Source organism: Vidua macroura, chromosome 14 (genome assembly GCF_024509145.1).
Source record: "Vidua macroura isolate BioBank_ID:100142 chromosome 14, ASM2450914v1, whole genome shotgun sequence".
NCBI classification, from domain to species: domain Eukaryota; kingdom Metazoa; phylum Chordata; class Aves; order Passeriformes; family Viduidae; genus Vidua; species Vidua macroura.
Genome location: NC_071584.1, coordinates 5,638,058 through 5,648,743, shown reverse-complemented (window position 1 = coordinate 5,648,743; position 10,686 = coordinate 5,638,058).

The following is a 10,686-nucleotide window of genomic DNA, read 5'->3' as shown; positions in this document are numbered from 1 at the left end:
CATTCTTGCACTTGCCTTCCTTCAGTGCGCACAGAAGCCCGCTGCTCTGCAGCTTGGTTTTTCCGCATTCAGTCAATTGCACAGGATTGAAGCTGGGGCAGGCTGTTCAGCTTTGCTGCTTTTCAGCATCTCAGCTGCCCTTCTGCTCTGTGACAGCTCTCCAGGTTTCTTGCCTTCTCCAGGCTGCAACGTGCCCGCTACTACCCAGAGCTGGGCAGGAGTGGGCAGAGAGCACGCTCATCTGCCAGCAGTTTGCGGCTTGCCCAGGAAAGTGCAGTGTCCTTGGAATGTGCAGCAAATCCAATTTCTTGGCAAGTCCGGGGGAAGTGAGCAGTGCAGGTACACTTTCTCCTTGAGAAATGGAGTTGGAAAGCTTTTCGCTAAGATGTAGGCGACTAGAGAGGCAGAATACGGAGCTCCGGCGCTGGCCGAAGGGAAGTGCCGCTTGCCGGCGTCTTTCGGCAAAAGCGGCGCTCCGGAGCGCACCGCTGCCGCTCCAGTCATCTGTGCGCGAAGTAGCCGCTTCTTCGCCTCCGGCAGCCGGAGATCGCGGTAGCTTGCATAGGCGAAGAACGAAGCCGCGAAGAAGCCGGCTTGTGCGCGAAGCTCGCAGACAGCTGCAGGACGGTGGCTGCCGCTCTCCTGCCTGTTGAATTCACTCTGGGCATGCCAGTGGAAGGTGTTCCAGGACAACTTTCCTGGGTTTTGACGTAGTCCTGCTGCATCCCTCCTTGGAAATTCTTGCTGCTCCCCGGAGGCTCCGAGATGCAGAGAACACGATGGCAGCTGCTGAAAAGAAGGGCAGCAGTGAGTTTGTCAAGAAACAAGAATATAGGCAGCTACCTGTGCTTGGCAAGGAGCAGCTGCTGCATTCTTGCACTTGCCTTCCTGCAGTGCGCACAGAAGCCCGCTGCTCTGCTGCTTGGTTTTTCCGCATTCAGTCAATTGCACAGGATTGAAGCTGGGGCAGGCTGTTCAGCTTTGCTGCTTTTCAGCATCTCAGCTGCCCTTCTGCTCTGTGACAGCTCTCCAGGTTTCTTGCCTTCTCCAGGCTGCAACGTGCCCGCTACTACCCAGAGCTGGGCAGGAGTGGGCAGAGAGCACGCTCATCTGCCAGCAGTTTGCGGCTTGCCCAGGAAAGTGCAGTGTCCTTGGAATGTGCAGCAAATCCAATTTCTTGGCAAGTCCGGGGGAAGTGAGCAGTGCTGGTACACTTTCACCTTGAGAAATGGAGTGGCAAAGCTTTTCGCTAAGATGTAGGCGACTAGAGAGGCAGAATACGGAGCTCCGGCGCTGGCCGAAGGGAAGTGCCGCTTCCCGGCGTCTTTCGGCAAAAGCGGCGCTCCGGAGCGCACCGCTGCCGCTCCAGTCATCTGTGCGCCAAGTAGCCGCTTCTTGGCCTCCGGCAGCCGGAGATCGCGGTAGCTTGCATAGGCGAAGAACGAAGCCGCGAAGAAGCCGGCTTCTGCGCGAAGCTCGCAGACAGCTGCAGGACGGTGGCTGCCGCTCTCCTGCCTGTTGAATTCACTTCTGGCATGCCAGTGGAAGGTGTTCCAGGACAACTTTCCTGGGTTTTGACGTAGTCCTGCTGCATCCCTCCTTGGAAATTCTTGCTGCTCCCCGGAGGCTCCGAGATGCAGAGAACACGATGGCAGCTGCTGAAAAGAAGGGCAGCAGTGAGTTTGTCAAGAAACAAGAATATAGGCAGCTGCCTGTGCTTGGCAAGGAGCAGCTGCTGCATTCTTGCACTTGCCTTCCTTCAGTGCGCACAGAAGCCCGCTGCTCTGCTGCTTGGTTTTTCCGCATTCAGTCAATTGCACAGGATTGAAGCTGGGGCAGGCTGTTCAACTTTGCTGCTTTTCAGCATCTCAGCTGCCCTTCTGCTCTGTGACAGCCCTCCAGGTTTCTTGCCTTCTCCAGGCTGCAACGTGCCCGCTACTACCCAGAGCTGGGCAGGAGTGGGCAGAGAGCACGCTCATGTGCCAGCAGTTTGCGGCTTGCCCAGGAAAGTGCAGTGTCCTTGGAATGTGCAGCAAATCCAATTTCTTGGCAAGTCCGGGGGAAGTGAGCAGTGCTGGTACACTTTCACCTTGAGAAATGGAGTTGGAAGGCTTTTCGCTAAGATGTAGGCGACTAGAGAGGCAGAATACGGAGCTCCGGCGCTGGCCGAAGGGAAGCGCCGCTTCCCGGCGTCTTTCGGCAAAAGCGGCGCTCCGGAGCGCACCGCTGCCGCTCCAGTCATCTGTGCGCGAAGTAGCCGCTTCTTCGCCTCCGGCAGCCGGAGATCGCGGTAGCTTGCAAGAGGCGAAGAATAAAGCTGCGAAGAAGCCGGCTTGTGCGCGAAGCTTGCAGACTGCTGCAGGACGGTGGCTGCCGCTCTCCTGCCTGTTGAATTCACTCTGGGCATGCGAGTGGAAGGTGTTCCAGGACAACTTTCCTGGGTTTTGACGTAGTCCTGCTGCATCCCTCCTTGGAAATTCTTGCTGCTCCCCGGAGGCTCCGAGATGCAGAGAACACGATGGCAGCTGCTGAAAAGAAGGGCAGCAGTGAGTTTGTCAAGAAACAAGAATATAAGCAGCTGCCTCTGCTTGGCAAGGAGCCGCTGCTGCATTCTTGCAATTTCCTGCAGTGCGCACAGAAGCCCGCTGCTCTGCTGCTTGGTTTTTCCGCATTCAGTCAATTGCACAGGATTGAAGCTGGGGCAGGCTGTTCAGCTTTGCTGCTTTTCAGCATCTCAGCTGCCCTTCTGCTCTGTGACAGCTCTCCAGGTTTCTTGCCTTCTCCAGGCTGCAACCTGCTGGCTAGTACCCAGAGCTGGGCAGGAGTGGGCAGAGAGCACGCTCATCTGCCAGCAGTTTGCGGCTTGCCCAGGAAAGTGCAGTGTCCTTGGAATGTGCAGCAAATCCAATTTCTTGGCAAGTCCGGGGGAAGTGAGCAGTGCAGGTACACTTTCTCCTTGAGAAATGGAGTTGGAAAGCTTTTCGCTAAGATGTAGGCGACTAGAGAGGCAGAATACGGAGCTCCGGCGCTGGCCGAAAAGAAGTGCCGCTTGCCGGCGTCTTTCGGCAGAAGCGGCGCTCCGCAGAGCACCGCTGCCGCTCCGGTCATCTGTACGCCAAGTAGCCGCTTCTTCGCCTCCGGCAGCCGGAGATCGCGGTAGCTTGCATAGGCGAAGAACGAAGCCGCGAAGAAGCCGGCTTGTGCGCGAAGCTCGCAGACAGCTGCAGGACGGTGGCTGCCGCTCTCCTGCCTGTTGAATTCACTCTGGGCATGCGAGTGGAAGGTGTTCCAGGACAACTTTCCTGGGTTTTGACGTAGTCCTGCTGCATCCCTCCTTGGAAATTCTTGCTGCTCCCCGGAGGCTCCGAGATGCAGAGAACACGATGGCAGCTGCTGAAAAGAAGGGCAGCAGTGAGTTTGTCAAGAAACAAGAATATAGGCAGCTGCCTGTGCTTGGCAAGGAGCAGCTGCTGCATTCTTGCACTTGCCTTCCTTCAGTGCGCACAGAAGCCCGCTGCTCTGCTGCTTGGTTTTTCCGCATTCAGTCAATTGCACAGGATTGAAGCTGGGGCAGGCTGTTCAGCTTTGCTGCTTTTCAGCATCTCAGCTGCCCTTCTGCTCTGTGACAGCTCTCCAGGTTTCTTGCCTTCGCCAGGCTGCAACGTGCCCGCTACTACCCAGAGCTGGGCAGGAGTAGGCAGAGAGCACGCTCATATGCCAGCAGTTTGCGGCTTGCCCAGGAAAGTGCAGTATCCTTGGAAAGTGCAGCAAATCCAATTTCTTGGCAAGTCCGGGGGAAGTGAGCAGTGCTGGTACACTTTCACCTTGAGAAATGGAGTGGCAAAGCTTTTCGCTAAGATGTAGGCGACTAGAGAGGCAGAATACGGAGCTCCGGCGCTGGCCGAAGGGAAGTGCCGCTTCCCGGCGTCTTTCGGCAAAAGCGGCGCTCCGGAGCGCACCGCTGCCGCTCCAGTGATCTGTGCGCGAAGTAGCCGCTTCTTCGCCTCCGGCAGCCGGAGATCGCGGTAGCTTGCATAGGCGAAGAACGAAGCCGCGAAGAAGCCGGCTTGTGCGCGAAGCTCGCAGACTGCTGCAGGACGGTGGCTGCCGCTCTCCTGCCTGTTGAATTCACTTCTGGCATGCCAGTGGAAGGTGTTCCAGGACAACTTTCCTGGGTTTTGACGTAGTCCTGCTGCATCCCTCCTTGGAAATTCTTGCTGCTCCCCGGAGGCTCCGAGATGCAGAGAACACGATGGCAGCTGCTGAAAAGAAGGGCAACTGTGAGTTTGTCAAGAAACAAGAATATAGGCAGCTGCCTGTGCTTGGCAAGGAGCAGCTGCTGCATTCTTGCACTTGCCTTCCTTCAGTGCGCACAGAAGCCCGCTGCTCTGCTGCTTGGTTTTTCTGCATTCAGTCAATTGCACAGGATTGAAGCTGGGGCAGGCTGTTCAGCTTTGCTGCTTTTCAGCATCTCAGCTGCCCTTCTGCTCTGTGACAGCTCTCCAGGTTTCTTGCCTTCTCCAGGCTGCAACGTGCCCGCTACTACCCAGAGCTGGGCAGGAGTGGGCAGAGAGCACGCTCATCTGCCAGCAGTTTGCGGCTTGCCCAGGAAAGTGCAGTGTCCTTGGAATGTGCAGCAAATCCAATTTCTTGGCAAGTCCGGGGGAAGTGAGCAGTGCTGGTACACTTTCACCTTGAGAAATGGAGTTGGAAAGCTTTTCGCTAAGATGTAGGCGACTAGAGAGGCAGAATACGGAGCTCCGGCGCTGGCCGAAGGGAAGTGCCGCTTCCCGGCGTCTTTCGGCAAAAGCGGCGCTCCGGAGCGCACCGCTGCCGCTCCAGTCATCTGTGCGCGAAGTTGCCGCTTCTTCGCCTCCGGCAGCCGGAGATCGCGGTAGCTTGCATAGGCGAAGAACGAAGCCGCGAAGAAGCCGGCTTGTGCGCGAAGCTCGCAGACTGCTGCAGGACGGTGGCTGCCGCTCTCCTGCCTGTTGAATTCACTTCTGGCATGCGAGTGGAAGGTGTTCCAGGACAACTTTCCTGGGTTTTGACGTAGTCCTGCTGCATCCCTCCTTGGAAATTCTTGCTGCTCCCCGGAGGCTCCGAGATGCAGAGAACACGATGGCAGCTGCTGAAAAGAAGGGCAGCAGTGAGTTTGTCAAGAAACAAGAATATAGGCAGCTGCCTGTGCTTGGCAAGGAGCAGCTGCTGCATTCTTGCACTTGCCTTCCTTCAGTGCGCACAGAAGCCCGCTGCTCTGCTGCTTGGTTTTTCTGCATTCAGTCAATTGCACAGGATTGAAGCTGGGGCAGGCTGTTCAGCTTTGCTGCTTTTCAGCATCTCAGCTGCCCTTCTGCTCTGTGACAGCTCTCCAGGTTTCTTGCCTTCTCCAGGCTGCAACGTGCCCGCTACTACCCAGAGCTGGGCAGGAGTGGGCAGAGAGCACGCTCATCTGCCAGCAGTTTGCGGCTTGCCCAGGAAAGTGCAGTGTCCTTGGAATGTGCAGCAAATCCAATTTCTTGGCAAGTCCGGGGGAAGTGAGCAGTGCTGGTACACTTTCACCTTGAGAAATGGAGTTGGAAAGCTTTTCGCTAAGATGTAGGCGACTAGAGAGGCAGAATACGGAGCTCCGGCGCTGGCCGATAAGAAGTGCCGCTTCCCGGCGTCTTTCGGCAAAAGCGGCGCTCCGGAGCGCACCGCTGCCGCTCCAGTCATCTGTGCGCGAAGTAGCCGCTTCTTCGCCTCCGGCAGCCGGAGATGGCGGTAGCTTGAATAGGCGAAGAATAAAGCTGCGAAGAAGCCGGCTTGTGCGCGAACCTTGCAGACAGCTGCAGGATGGTGGCTGCCGCTCTCCTGCCTGTTGAATTCACTTCTGGCATGCGAGTGGAAGGTGTTCCAGGACAACTTTCCTGGGTTTTGACGTAGTCCTGCTGCATCCCTCCTTGGAAATTCTTGCTGCTCCCCGGAGGCTCCGAGATGCAGAGAACACGATGGCAGCTGCTGAAAAGAAGGGCAGCAGTGAGTTTGTCAAGAAACAAGAATATAGGCAGCTGCCTGTGCTTGGCAAGGAGCAGCTGCTGCATTCTTGCACTTGCCTTCCTTCAGTGCGCACAGAAGCCCGCTGCTCTGCTGCTTGGTTTTTCCGCATTCAGTCAATTGCACAGGATTGAAGCTGGGGCAGGCTGTTCAGCTTTGCTGCTTTTCAGCATCTCAGCTGCCCTTCTGCTCTGGGACAGCTCTCCAGGTTTCTTGCCTTCTCCAGGCTGCAACGTGCCCGCTACTACCCAGAGCTGGGCAGGAGTGGGCAGAGAGCACGCTCATCTGCCAGCAGTTTGCGGCTTGCCCAGGAAAGTGCAGTGTCCTTGGAATGTGCAGCAAATCCAATTTCTTGGCAAGTCCGGGGGAAGTGAGCAGTGCTGGTACACTTTCACCTTGAGAAATGGAGTGGCAAAGCTTTTCGCTAAGATGTAGGCGACTAGAGAGGCAGAATACGGAGCTCCGGCGCTGGCCGAAGGGAAGTGCCGCTTCCCGGCGTCTTTCGGCAAAAGCGGCGCTCCGGAGCGCACCGCTGCCGCTCCAGTCATCTGTGCGCGAAGTAGCCGCTTCTTCGCCTCCGGCAGCCGGAGATGGCGGTAGCTTGAATAGGCGAAGAATAAAGCTGCGAAGAAGCCGGCTTGTGCGCGAACCTTGCAGACAGCTGCAGGATGGTGGCTGCCGCTCTCCTGCCTGTTGAATTCACTTCTGGCATGCGAGTGGAAGGTGTTCCAGGACAACTTTCCTGGGTTTTGACGTAGTCCTGCTGCATCCCTCCTTGGAAATTCTTGCTGCTCCCCGGAGGCTCCGAGATGCAGAGAACACGATGGCAGCTGCTGAAAAGAAGGGCAGCAGTGAGTTTGTCAAGAAACAAGAATATAGGCAGCTGCCTGTGCTTGGCAAGGAGCAGCTGCTGCATTCTTGCACTTGCCTTCCTTCAGTGCGCACAGAAGCCCGCTGCTCTGCTGCTTGGTTTTTCTGCATTCAGTCAATTGCACAGGATTGAAGCTGGGGCAGGCTGTTCAGCTTTGCTGCTTTTCAGCATCTCAGCTGCCCTTTGGCTCTGTTACAGCTCTCCAGGTTTCTTGCCTTTGCCAGGCTGCAACCTGCTGGCTAGTACCCAGAGCTTAGCAGGAGTGGGCAGAGAGCACGCTCATCAGCCAGCAGTTTGCGGTTTGCCCAGGAAAGTGCAGTGTCCTTGGAATGTGCAGCAAATCCAATTTCTTGGCAAGTCCGGGGGAAGTGAGCAGTGCAGGTACACTTTCACCTTGAGAAATGGAGTTGGAAAGCTTTTCGCTAAGATGTAGGCGACTAGAGAGGCAGAATACGGAGCTCCGGCGCTGGCCGAAAAGAAGTGCCGCTTCCCGGCGTCTTTCGGCAAAAGCGGCGCTACGCAGAGCACCGCTGCCGCTCCGGTCATCTGTACGCCAAGTAGCCGCTTCTTCGCCTCCGGCAGCCGGAGATCGCGGTAGCTTGCAAGAGGCAAAGAATAAAGCCGCGAAGAAGCCGGCTTGTGCGCGAAGCTCGCAGACAGCTGCAGGATGGTGGCTGCCGCTCTCCTGCCTGTTGAATTCACTCTGGGCATGCGAGTGGAAGGTGTTCCAGGACAACTTTCCTGGGTTTTGACGTAGTCCTGCTGCATCCCTCCTTGGAAATTCTTGCTGCTCCCCGGAGGCTCCGAGATGCAGAGAACACGATGGCAGCTGCTGAAAAGAAGGGCAGCAGTGAGTTTGTCAAGAAACAAGAATATAGGCAGCTGCCTGTGCTTGGCAAGGAGCAGCTGCTGCATTCTTGCACTTGCCTTCCTTCAGTGCGCACAGAAGCCCGCTGCTCTGCTGCTTGGTTTTTCTGCATTCAGTCAATTGCACAGGATTGAAGCTGGGGCAGGCTGTTCAGCTTGGCTGCTTTTCAGCATCTCAGCTGCCCTTCTGCTCTGTGACAGCTCTCCAGGTTTCTTGCCTTCTCCAGGCTGCAACGTGCCCGCTACTACCCAGAGCTGGGCAGGAGTGGGCAGAGAGCACGCTCATCTGCCAGCAGTTTGCGGCTTGCCCAGGAAAGTGCAGTGTCCTTGGAATGTGCAGCAAATCCAATTTCTTGGCAAGTCCGGGGGAAGTGAGCAGTGCTGGTACACTTTCACCTTGAGAAATGGAGTTGGAAAGCTTTTCGCTAAGATGTAGGCGACTAGAGAGGCAGAATACGGAGCTCCGGCGCTGGCCGAAGGGAAGTGCCGCTTCCCGGCGTCTTTCGGCAAAAGCGGCGCTCTGGAGCGCACCGCTGCCGCTCCAGTCATCTGTGCGCGAAGTAGCCGCTTCTTCGCCTCCGGCAGCCGGAGATCGCGGTAGCTTGCATAGGCGAAGAACGAAGCCGCGAAGAAGCCGGCTTGTGCGCGAAGCTCGCAGACAGCTGCAGGACGGTGGCTGCCGCTCTCCTGCCTGTTGAATTCACTTCTGGCATGCGAGTGGAAGGTGTTCCAGGACAACTTTCCTGGGTTTTGACGTAGTCCTGCTGCATCCCTCCTTGGAAATTCTTGCTGCTCCCCGGAGGCTCCGAGATGCAGAGAACACGATGGCAGCTGCTGAAAAGAAGGGCAGCAGTGAGTTTGTCAAGAAACAAGAATATAGGCAGCTGCCTGTGCTTGGCAAGGAGCAGCTGCTGCATTCTTGCACTTGCCTTCCTTCAGTGCGCACAGAAGCCCGCTGCTCTGCTGCTTGGTTTTTCCGCATTCAGTCAATTGCACAGGATTGAAGCTGGGGCAGGCTGTTCAGCTTTGCTGCTTTTCAGCATCTCAGCTGCCCTTCTGCTCTGTGACAGCTCTCCAGGTTTCTTGCCTTCTCCAGGCTGCAACGTGCCCGCTACTACCCAGAGCTGGGCAGGAGTGGGCAGAGAGCACGCTCATCTGCCAGCAGTTTGCGGCTTGCCCAGGAAAGTGCAGTGTCCTTGGAATGTGCAGCAAATCCAATTTCTTGGCAAGTCCGGGGGAAGTGAGCAGTGCTGGTACACTTTCACCTTGAGAAATGGACTTGGAAAGCTTTTCGCTAAGATGTAGGCGACTAGAGAGGCAGAATACGGAGCTCCGGCGCTGGCCGAAGGGAAGTGCCGCTTCCCGGCGTCTTTCGGCAAAAGCGGCGCTCCGGAGCGCACCGCTGCCGCTCCAGTCATCTGTGCGCGAAGTAGCCGCTTCTTCGCCTCCGGCAGCCGGAGATGGCGGTAGCTTGAATAGGCGAAGAATAAAGCTGCGAAGAAGCCGGCTTGTGCGCGAACCTTGCAGACAGCTGCAGGATGGTGGCTGCCGCTCTCCTGCCTGTTGAATTCACTTCTGGCATGCGAGTGGAAGGTGTTCCAGGACAACTTTCCTGGGTTTTGACGTAGTCCTGCTGCATCCCTCCTTGGAAATTCTTGCTGCTCCCCGGAGGCTCCGAGATGCAGAGAACACGATGGCAGCTGCTGAAAAGAAGGGCAGCAGTGAGTTTGTCAAGAAACAAGAATATAGGCAGCTGCCTGTGCTTGGCAAGGAGCAGCTGCTGCATTCTTGCACTTGCCTTCCTTCAGTGCGCACAGAAGCCCGCTGCTCTGCTGCTTGGTTTTTCTGCATTCAGTCAATTGCACAGGATTGAAGCTGGGGCAGGCTGTTCAGCTTTGCTGCTTTTCAGCATCTCAGCTGCCCTTTGGCTCTGTTACAGCTCTCCAGGTTTCTTGCCTTTGCCAGGCTGCAACCTGCTGGCTAGTACCCAGAGCTTAGCAGGAGTGGGCAGAGAGCACGCTCATCAGCCAGCAGTTTGCGGTTTGCCCAGGAAAGTGCAGTGTCCTTGGAATGTGCAGCAAATCCAATTTCTTGGCAAGTCCGGGGGAAGTGAGCAGTGCAGGTACACTTTCACCTTGAGAAATGGAGTTGGAAAGCTTTTCGCTAAGATGTAGGCGACTAGAGAGGCAGAATACGGAGCTCCGGCGCTGGCCGAAAAGAAGTGCCGCTTCGCGGCGTCTTTCGGCAAAAGCGGCGCTACGCAGAGCACCGCTGCCGCTCCGGTCATCTGTACGCCAAGTAGCCGCTTCTTCGCCTCCGGCAGCCGGAGATCGCGGTAGCTTGCAAGAGGCAAAGAATAAAGCCGCGAAGAAGCCGGCTTGTGCGCGAAGCTCGCAGACAGCTGCAGGATGGTGGCTGCCGCTCTCCTGCCTGTTGAATTCACTCTGGGCATGCGAGTGGAAGGTGTTCCAGGACAACTTTCCTGGGTTTTGACGTAGTCCTGCTGCATCCCTCCTTGGAAATTCTTGCTGCTCCCCGGAGGCTCCGAGATGCAGAGAACACGATGGCAGCTGCTGAAAAGAAGGGCAGCAGTGAGTTTGTCAAGAAACAAGAATATAGGCAGCTGCCTGTGCTTGGCAAGGAGCAGCTGCTGCATTCTTGCACTTGCCTTCCTTCAGTGCGCACAGAAGCCCGCTGCTCTGCTGCTTGGTTTTTCTGCATTCAGTCAATTGCACAGGATTGAAGCTGGGGCAGGCTGTTCAGCTTGGCTGCTTTTCAGCATCTCAGCTGCCCTTCTGCTCTGTGACAGCTCTCCAGGTTTCTTGCCTTCTCCAGGCTGCAACGTGCCCGCTACTACCCAGAGCTGGGCAGGAGTGGGCAGAGAGCACGCTCATCTGCCAGCAGTTTGCGGC